General features: G+C 33.4%; 1 non-coding gene across 1 annotated transcript; it reads right to left on the bottom strand.

Moving 5' to 3' along the window:
• Window positions 1-9,048: 9,048 nt before the first annotated feature.
• Window positions 9,049-9,156, bottom strand: LOC148578206 (small nucleolar RNA R71). Its single transcript, XR_015903777.1, has one exon. It is a non-coding gene; the product is annotated as a small nucleolar RNA R71 (small nucleolar RNA).
• Window positions 9,157-11,085: the final 1,929 nt, after the last annotated feature.

The raw sequence follows: 11,085 nt of genomic DNA, 5'->3' as shown, positions 1-11,085 counted from the left end.
TTGCTGCACCTGTTACCACTAATTAGTTGCTAACTAATTGCTAAAGTGACTCTAACAAACTTCTGTTATTCTGTTCTATTATCCTGTCAGTACCAATTATAAGATCCAGAAATTTATTTTCTGGCAACAATAATCCAATTTTTTCATCGGCATTTTTAAGAGATGTGGGACAGAAGTAGAACGTGCCATATACTACATTTTATATACCGCTTACACTATAGTAATATATAGGTCGTAGTTATATGAATGATTGAAAATTGATTAAAAATTTTTAAATTATAAAAAAATATTTTATCCTTCAAATAAACAAATAATTAAGACAAAAAATGACATTTATTTTTTTTCCCTCTCTTTTCAAAGGAAAACCAATTCTCATGCAACGTAGCAAGGCGTTAATCAAAGTGACATTAACTGATTTTGAATTGGATGGAGATTTATGAGGCCAAGTGGAAACAGCCGAATCACATTTGTTGGTCTATTTTGGTTGTGACTTGTGAGGTAGCTGCTACTCACTCAGATTTATTATTATTATTATTATTATTATTATTATTATTATTATTATTATTATTATTATTATTTGTTAATGTTTTTTTATTAAGAATTTATTAATTTTTATTATATATATAATAGATACGTTACGTTGTTGAAAAATTTTATATTTTATCTTTTTATATAAACTTTCAATTGAGAATACTAAGATAATTCCTAGGAAACAAAATCCTATTAGTAGTTGCTTAGATAAAAATATTTTTATATAAAAATAATAATTAAAATGTAGCCACATATTATGTTAAATAGTTAAATCAAATATAAAATTATTTAACTAATATTTTATATTATTATTTTTTTTATGAAGATATATATATATGAAATACTTTTGTTCCTCCCAAAATAAAAAATGATTGATTAGAAATATCTAGAATTCATATTCTTTATAAAGGACCAGAGATACCTTGCTTACGTATCATTGGAAAGAGGCTTTAAAAAAGATATAGATATATGATATTTATCTATGTATATTGAATTGCGAATATAGAAATAATACAATTATTTCAGATTCGACAAAATCTGAATATCCGATATAGATGAAAAAAAATAAATAAAATGGGTGAAAACATTTTTCAATAACGGAATATATTTCTAATAAATTCTACAGTTATATATATATATATATTAAGTAGTCATTTTTATTATATAATTTAGTGATTCTTAAAAGAAAAAGCACTATATACACTTAAATGTTGAATACATGATTCTCTTTCTCAGGGCCAATCAGCTACTGAAGAGAAGTCATAAGACACTCATCATTTTAATCAATTGATGACTTACCTTCACCAAACTTTTTCTTTCTCTTGTAGATTACGATCGAGTATGACTACTTTACAATTATTAATTAATTTTATTGTTTTACTAATTAACAAGTACTCATATGTGGAGAAAGTACATAAAATTAATTTCTAGTTAAATTTCAATTTTTTTCAAAAGTATTTAAAGTTTATAATTTATAGTTTATAATTTATGATTAAAAATTTATAATTTAAAATAAATAAAATACTTTTATATTGACTGAGAGCTGTTTACTCTATTTTAATTTTTTTTCTTCTATTTTTTAATTAACGTACATCCACGTGTAATCATATAGAATATTTAGATTGAGTTGGAGTTCTGAAATAAAAGTTTTAGTACGAATAATTGCGTGCTCCTAATTGCATAATGTGCATGTGAAAACCGAAACAGACAATAATATCAAGACAAAGGAAAAGGTAAAGGGAAATGGAATTGGGTCCCACGGGCATATATATGTAATGTGAATATGTGATTGTGAAGAGTGAATAGTGCAGCATCTACGTACTGCAGCTATAAATTGTTTTCCATCACTTTCGTAATAATATAAATTTCTCTCTCATTTTCTTAGGTATATATTTCTATCTAAATACATTAAACTATTAATAAGTATATATTGTCTAAATATATTGAATATAATGAATCTTAGAAGGAAAAGATATACTTATTAATAAATTAAAAATGTAGTAAAAAATATATGGTTCAACTTTAATTATTATATATTCGTGTATGGTTATATAATTTTTAAGATAGTAAAATATTGAGTAAATTATCTTAATATATATGAAAAGAGGTTTATGTAAATATTTTTATATTGAAAAATCCAAAATTTTACATGTATATAATATAAGTAATGCTGATATCATTTAGGGTGCATTCTTTTTAATGTTTTTAGCAATTTTTTTCTATCTAGATATATTTGTATAGATGGTGTAAAATAATCAAAATTTTGAAAGAAAGAATAATTCTTTTGAAAATGCGAAATTCAGTGTTTTTGACTCAAATTATTTTAACTTTTGCACTTATATATAAAACATTAAATTATTGAAAATAAGGAAAAACAAATATGTACAAGAAGTTATCTACATTATGATAAGTGTTTTACGAGAAAAAAATAAATTGGTCATCTTTGTCTTTTAGTTTAAGTTGTGATTGAAGTTCTTTTGTTTGAGTGTTTTTCACTTTTTTTTGTAATAGTAACTATCACTATGTGTATTGAAGCTTAGCCTTTGATTATTTGAGCATATACGTATTAAATTATTGTTTTTAGTAATGGTGATTCTTAGATATTTTTTTTATTGCTTTAGTTTAAATGTTTTTATTGGTGATATTGTGCTATTGCTATATTTTAAATGTTCTTTTTTTTTTTTTTAATGTTCAGTAAATACTTAGTACTTATTCTTGGTTGAATATTGGTTTTGCATTCTGTTTGTACTTGATGATAAATTTTAAATTGATAACTTTGTTACTGACTTACTACTTGATAAAAATTGCATTGCTTGTATTATTGATTAATTGTTCATTCTTGCTTTTTTTTCTGTTGTTAAATTTTGTTAAATTTTTTTTTTACGGTGTTACTGATTCACTACTATTAAGTGCTTTTTTTCTGTTGTTTTATCATTATGCTGAGATGGTTAAACTTGAATTGAAAATTTTGTTAATTTTTGTTAAAGCATGTTAATTATTGTACCGATTTTGTTAAAATTATGTTGAAAACTTTGTTAATCATAGTTAAATCTTATTCATTTTTGTTAATATTAGTATATTTATTTATTGTTTTATTATAAAATAATTATTCCGATTGAAACATTATTGAACAGATTGAAGCAATAAACTAATGAACCAATAACTAGAGCGGTTCAATGACCGATCTGGTTTTCAGAACCTAGGTTATAGGTATGGCGCGAAGGAGGCCTGATTAGAGAAATCGGGGTTCTGTTTTCCCAGCGGGAAGAGTTCTGGATCATTACCACTAGGTGACATCTAACGTATCGGGGATGCCCTCTAGGCTGGACAAGGATGATCTTCAAAAATTGTGGGACGAACGGGTCATTTGTGGTGGTGGTAAGGCAGAGCATCATCACAGGTTGGTGCTTACCGGAAAGGATGAGATGGTGTGCTATATCAACTTAGATTTTTCCTGGATTCCTAATTGGATATGGGTCCATGAGCCGTTATTCACGAAAGGGGGTTCGATTCCCGTTTTCTAATTTTGTTATGGCCCTTTTGAATATGTGTTTTATGGAACTGTCCCAATTGCACCCGAATAGTTAGGCGGCGACCGAAATTTTGAGTTGGTATATGATTTTTTGGAGATTCCAGCTCAGGTCGAGGTGTTTCTGTACTTTTTTCTTTGTGCTATTCCAAATAAGGAAGGAAAGCATCAGGAAGGGGTCTGTTTCATTCTGAGCTCAGCCCAATTGACAAGTCTTTAGCTTGTTCGAAGCCTCATTATATGGTTTTAAGGAGGATTACTCTAAAATTCGTCTTGCTTGAGGTCGTCATCCCTTTTGGTTGACCCAAGAAGGGGAGCACCGATTTTCAACCTACTGAAATTATGGTGCGTGTTCTTCCTATCTGACGAGGATAACTTACAAAAGGCTATCCCCAAAGAATAAGGATATAGCCGATGTTCTGTTGGCTATTTGGGGGGATAGGCCTCTGAATTCCCGAGATGTTATGGGAGATCGAGAGGCGAGTAGGCAACTTGTCGGTAGGTGTTTTGCATATTTGTGCTTTGTGTTCTCCTTTTTTTTATTTTCACCAGGGAAGAAGCTACGAAGAAGGCAGAGGAGGCAGGTGACAAGATCCAATGGTTGTCGGATTGTGAAATTGAGCTGCTGGTTTAGGTGACTAAGGCCTGGCAAGAGGGCGCCGATGCAAAGAAAGCTGTCGAGGCCACTCGTTTCGAGGTGAAGAGCTTGAAAGCAAAGTTGCAAAGATGAAGAAGGAGAATGGGGAGCTGGCAGCCAATGCGATGGATGCCATCTAGACCATTGAGGAAGCTTTAAAGGCACAAATTCAGGTGGTAGCTCTCGATGTGGATGTTTCTGTTCTGGGGTCATTTCGCATTGTGCGGGATGGGGAGATTGTGGAAATGGCTTAGTATTTTGCCTTTTTTTATTATTCTTTTGCCTATTTTTTCTAAGTTTGATTGCTATGTGTTCGACGGATATTTGAATAATTTGCTTGTCTTTTTGGCTGTTTAATGTTAATTTCTTTGATATCCATTTGTGTTGGCATCTGGGGTAATCAGTGCCCGAGTTGCCTTTACAATTGTATACTACTTTTGTGACTTGATATAAATTCTTTAAAAGGGGGAATTTAAGATTGTCAATAATATTCGAAAAAACCTTACAACATGAGGGCCTCGTTAAAACCTTCTGTCTATCCGGGTAGGAAAGAGTACCTGGTGCACGAAATTGCGATCATCAACAATGGCGCCAAAGACTTGGTGCTCTCAAATGTGAATCACACTTTGTCACAACTTCGCACAACTAACCAGCAAGTGCACTGACCTTACGTGAGTAAGGGTCGATCCCACAGAGATTGTCGGCTTGAAGCAAGCTATGGTCACCTTGTAAATCTTAGTCAGGCGGATTCAATTGGTTATGGGGATTTAATAATTAAAAGATAAATAAAACATAAAATAAGGATAGAGATATGATGAGCGGATAATTTATACGCTTTTTGGCATTGTTTTTACATAGTTTTCAATATAATTTGATTAGTTTTTAGTATATTTTATTAGTTTTTAATTAAAAATTACATTTCTAGACTTTACTATAAGTTTGTGTATTTTTCTGTGATTTCAGGTAATTTCTGGCTGAAATTGAGGGACTTGAGCAAAAATCAGATTCAGAGGTTGAAGAAGGACTGCAGATGCTGCTGGATTCTGACCTCCATGCACTTAAAGTGGATTTTCTGGAGCTACAGACCTCCAAATGGAGAGCTCTTAATTGCGTTGGAAAGTAGACATCCAGGGCTTTCCAGCAATATATAATAGTTTATACTTTCCTCGAGTTTAGATGACGCAAACTGGCGTTCAACGCCAGTTTCATGTTGCATTCTGGAGTTAAACGCCAGAAACAGGTTATAAACTGGTATTCAACTCCAAGAAAAATCTCTACACGTGTAAAGCTCAATGCTCAGCCCAAACACACACCAAGTGGGCCCCAGAAGTGGATTTCTGCATCATTTACTCAATTCTGTAAACCCTAGTAACTAGTCTGATATAAATAGGACCTTTTACTATTGTATTAGACATCTTTGATCAGTTTTATGCTATCTTAGACCTTTATGGGGGCTGGCCTCTCGGCCATGCCTGGACCTTGTTCTTATGTATTTTCAACAGTAGAGTCTCTACACACCATAGATTAAGGTGTGGAGCTCTGCTGTTCCTCATGAATTAATACAAAGTACTATCGTTTTTCTATTCGATTCAAGCTTATTCCGATTCTAAGATATTCATTCGCACTTCAATATGAATGTGATGATCGTGACAGTCATCATCATTCCCAACCTATGAACGCGTGCCTAACAACCACTTCCGTTCTACCTTAGATTGAATGAATATCTCTGGGATTCCTTAATCAGAGTCTTCGTGGTATAAGTTAGAATCCATGGACGGCCATTCTTGAGATCCGAAAAGTCTAAACCTTGTCTGTGGTATTCCGAGTAGGATCTGGGAAGGGATGGCTGCGACGAGCTTCAAACTCGCGAGTGCTGGGCGTAGTGACAGACGCAAAAGCATCAATGGATCCTATTCCAATATGATCGAGAACCGACAGATGATTAGCCATGCAGTGACAGCGCATTGGACCATTTTCACTGAGAGGACAGGATGCAGCCATTGACAACGGTGACGCTTAACATATAGCTTGCCATAGAAAGGAGTATGAATGATTGGATGAAGACAATAGGAAAGCAGAGGTTCAAGAGGAACAAGCATCTTCATACGCTTATCTGAAACTCTCACGAATGAATTACATAAGTACCTCTATCTTTAATTTATGTTTTATTTATATTTTAATTATATTTTAATTATCGAATATCCATAACCATATGAATCTGCCTGACTGAGATTTGCAAGATGACCATAGCTTGCTTCAAGCCGACAATCTCCGTGGGATCGACCCTTACTCACGTAAGGTTTATTACTTGGACGACCCAGTGCACTTGCTGGTTAGTTGTGCGAAGTTGTGACAAAGAACTAAGATTATGAACGTGCGTATTAAGTTTTTAGCGCCGTTACCAAGGAATGAACCGTCACGATTTCTGCGCACCAAGTTTTTGGCACCGTTGCCGGGGATTGTTCGAGTTTGGACAACTGACGGTTCATCTTGTTGCTCAGATTAGGTAATTTTATTTTTATTTTTATGTTATTTTCGAAAAAAAATATTTTCAAAAATATATTTTTCTTCAGAATTTTTAAGAATGAATTCTAAAGTTTCATGAAGCACGTTGAAGCCTAGCTGGCTGTAAAGCCATGTCTAATTCATTTGGACCGAGGCTTCCACTTATCAGCATATGAAGTTGGATGAAGTATCAACTGTTGTATGTCTGATTTGTATCTGCTAAAGCTTGGCTGGCCATTGGCCATGTCTAGTGTTTTGGACCGGATCTTTCACTGAAAGCTTGGCTGGCTAGTGAGCCATGTCTAATTCCTGGACCGGAGCTTTAGACTAACATTGCAGATTCCTGGAATTCTTATTAAAAATTTTGAAATCCTTATTTTTTTTAATTAATTTTCGAAAAATCCAAAAAAACTTTATAAAATCATAAAATCAAAAATATTTTTTGTGTTTCTTGTTTAAGTCTTGTGTCGATTTTTAAGTTCGGTGTCAATTGCATGTTTATCTCTTTCTTGCATTTTTCGAAAATTCATGCATTGCATTCTTTATGATCTTCAAGTTGTTCTTGATGAATCCTCTTGTTTGATCTTCATATTTTCTTGTTTTGTGTCTTTTCTTGTTTTTCATATGCATTCTTGCATTCATAGTGTTTAAAAATTAAAAATTTCTAAGTTTGGTGTCTTGCATGTTTTCTTTTCTTGAAAAATTTTCAAAAATAAGTCTTGATGTTCATCTTGATCTTTAAAGTGTTCTTGGTGTTCATCTTGACATTCATAGTGTTCTTGCATGCATCATGTGTTTTAGTCCAAAATTTTCATGCATTGCATCATTTTCATGTTTTTCTTCTTCTTCATAAAAAATTCAAAAAAAAAAAAAATATCTTTCCCTTATTCTTTCATAAATTTTTGAAAATTTGAGTTGACTTTTTTAAAAATTTTTAAAATCTAGTTGTTTCTTACGAGTCAAATCAAATTTTCAATTTAAAAATTCTATCTTTTTCAAATCTTTTTCAAAAATCAAATCTTTTTCATTTTTCTTTCATAATTTTTGAAAATTTCAAATTGATTTTCAAAAATCTTTTTCTTATTTTGTTTCATAATTTCAAAATCGTTACTAACAATTAATGTGATTGATTCAAAAATTTTAAGTTTGTTACTTTCCTAGTAAAAAAGGTTCGATCTTTAAATTTTAAATCATATCTTTTTTTTTCTTGTTAGTTAAGTAATCAACTTTAATTTTCAAAATCAAATCTTTTTAAAAATTTCTTTTTCAAACCTTTTTCAAAATAAGTTTCAATCACATATTTTTCAAAATCAATTTCAAAATCTTTTCTAACTTATTTTCTAACTTCCTATCTTTTCAAAATTTGATTTTCAAATCTTTTTCAATTAACCACTTAACTTTTTGTTTGATTCTTATCTTTTTCAAAACTACCTAACTAATTTCCTCTCTTCAATTTTCGAAAATCACCTCCCTCTTTTTCAAAATTCCTTTCTAATTAACCAATTATTTTAAATTTTAATTTTAATTTTATTTCTTTTTTTTTCGAATTATAACCTTAATTTTTAAATTAAAAACAAAAAATTTTTTATTTTAATTTATTTAATTTTCGAAAATTCCATCCCTCATCCCCTTCTATTTATTTATTTATTTATCTACTAACACCCCTTTTTCACCCAAGAATTCGAACTCATTCCTCTCCCTTGTGTTTGAATTCTTATCTTTTCCTTCCTCCATTATTCTCTTATATACTTACATAAGGAATATCTATACTGTGACATAGAGGATTCCTCTTCTTTTTTGTTTTCTTCTTTTTCATATGAGCAGGAACAAGGATAGGAACATTCTTGTTGAAGCTGACCTTGAACCTGAAAGAACTCTGAAGAGGAAGCTAAGGGAAGCTAAAGCACAACTCTCTGGAGAAAATCTGACTGAAATTTTTAAAAAAGAAGGAGACATGGCCGAAAATAATAACAATGCAAGGAAGATGCTTGGTGACTTTACTGCACCTAATTCCAATTTACATGGAAGAAGCATCTCAATCCCTGCCATTGGAGCAAACAATTTTGAGCTGAAACCTCAATTAGTTTCTCTGATGCAACAGTACTGCAAGTTTTATGGACTTCCATCCAAAGATCCTTTTCAGTTCTTAACTGAATTCTTGCAGATCTGTGATACTGTTAAGACCAATGGGGTTGATCCCGAGGTCTACAGGCTTATGCTTTTCCCATTTACTGTAAGAGACAGAGCTAGAATATGGTTGGACTCTCAACCTAAAGACAGCCTGAACTCTTGGGATAAGCTGGTCACGGCTTTCTTAGCCAAGTTCTTTCCTCCTCAAAAACTTAGCAAGCTTAGAGTGGATGTTCAAACCTTCAGACAAAAGGAAGGTGAATCCTTCTATGAAGCTTGGGAGAGATACACGGAACTGACCAAAAAGTGTACTTCTAACATGCTTTCAGAATGAACTATTCTGGATATATTCTATGATGGTCTATCTGAATTATCTAAAATGTCATTGGACCATTCTGCAGGTGGATCCATTCACCTAAAGAAAATGCCTGCAGAAGCTCAAGAACTTATTGACATGGTTGCAAATAACCAGTTCATGTACACTTCTGAAAGGAATCCTGTGAGTAATGGGACGCCTCAGAGGAAGGGAGTTCTTGAAATTGATACTCTGAATGCCATATTGGCTCAGAATAAAATATTGACTTAGCAAGTCAATATGATATCTCAAAGTCTGAATGGATTGAAGGAATCATCCAACAGTACTAAAGAGGCATCTTCTGAAGAAGAAGCTTATGATCCTGAGAACCCTACAATAGCAGAGATGAATTACATGGGTGAACCCTATGGAAACACCTATAATCCCTCATGGAGAAATCATCCAAATTTCTCATGGAAGGATCAACAAAAGCCTCAACAAGGCTTTAATAATGGTGGAAGAAATAGGTTTAGCAATAGCAAGCCTTTTCCATCATCTACTCAGCAACAGACAGATAATTCTGAGCAGAATCCATCTAGCTTAGCAAATATAGTCTTTGATCTATCTAAGGCCACTGTAAGTTTCATGAATAAAACAAGGTCCTCCATTAGAAATTTGGAGGCACAAGTGGGCCAGCTGAGTAAAAGAGTCACTGAAACTCCTTCTAGTACTCTCCCAAGCAATACAGAAGAAAATCCAAAGAGAGAGTGCAAGGCCATTGATTTAACCATCATGGCCGAACCTACAAGGGAGGAGGAGGACGTGAATCCTAGTGAGGAAGACCTCCTGGGACATCCAGTGACCAATAAGGAGTTTCCCTTCGAGGAACCAAAGGAATCTGAGGCTCAATTAGAGACCATAGAGATTCTATTGAACCTCCTTCTGCCCTTTATGAGCTCTGATGAGTATTCGTCCTCTGAAGAGGATGAAGAAATTACTGAAGAGCAAGTTGCTAAGTACCTTGGTGAAATCATGAAGCTGAATGCAAAATTATTTGGTAATGAGACTTGGGAAGATGAACTTCCTTTGCTCACCAATGAACTGAATGCATTAGATAGGCAGAAATTACCTCAAAAGAAACAGGATCCTGGCAAATTCTTAATACCCTGTACCATAGGCACCATGACTTTTGAGAAAGCTCTGTGTGACCTGGGGTCAGGAATAAACTTAATGCCACTCTCTGTAATGGAGAAACTTGGGATCTTTGAGGTGCAAGCTGCCAGAATCTCATTAGAGATGGCAGACAACTCAAGAAAACAGGCTTATGGACAAGTAGAGGACGTGTTAGTAAAGGTTGAAGGCCTTTACATCCCTGCTGATTTCATAATCCTAGACACTGGGAAGGAAGAGGATGAATCCATCATCCTTGGAAGACCCTTCCTAGCCACAGCAAGAGCTGTGATTGATGTGGACAGAGGAGAATTAGTCCTTCAACTGAATGAGGACAACCTTGTGTTTAAAACTCAAGGATCTCCTTCTGTAACCATGGAGAGGAAGCATGAAAAGCTTCTCTCACTGCAGAGTCAACCGAAGCCCCCACAGTCAAACTCTAAGTTTGGTGTTGAACCACCACATTCAAACTCTAAGTTTGGTGTTGGGAGGTCCCAACAATGCTCTGATCATCTGTGAGGCTCCATGAGAGCTCACTGTCAAGCTATTGACGTTAAAGAAGCGCTTATTGGGAGGCAACCCAATGTTATTTAATTATATCTATTTTATTTTCCTTTTGTTATTTCGTGTTTTATTAGGTTGATGATCATGTGGAGTCACAAAAACTACTGAAACATCAAAAATAAAATGAAAAACAGCATTGAAAATAGCACACCCTGGAGGAGAGCAGTCTGGCATTTAAACGCCAGAAACAAGCATCTGTCTGGCGTTTAACGCTAGAAACAAGCA

Source organism: Arachis ipaensis, chromosome B1, assembly GCF_059453495.1.
Source record: "Arachis ipaensis isolate K30076 ecotype BB chromosome B1, ASM5945349v1, whole genome shotgun sequence".
Lineage (NCBI taxonomy): Eukaryota > Viridiplantae > Streptophyta > Magnoliopsida > Fabales > Fabaceae > Arachis > Arachis ipaensis.
The sequence above is the reverse complement of the archived record's forward strand: the minus strand, read 5'-3'. Positions and strand labels throughout refer to the sequence as shown.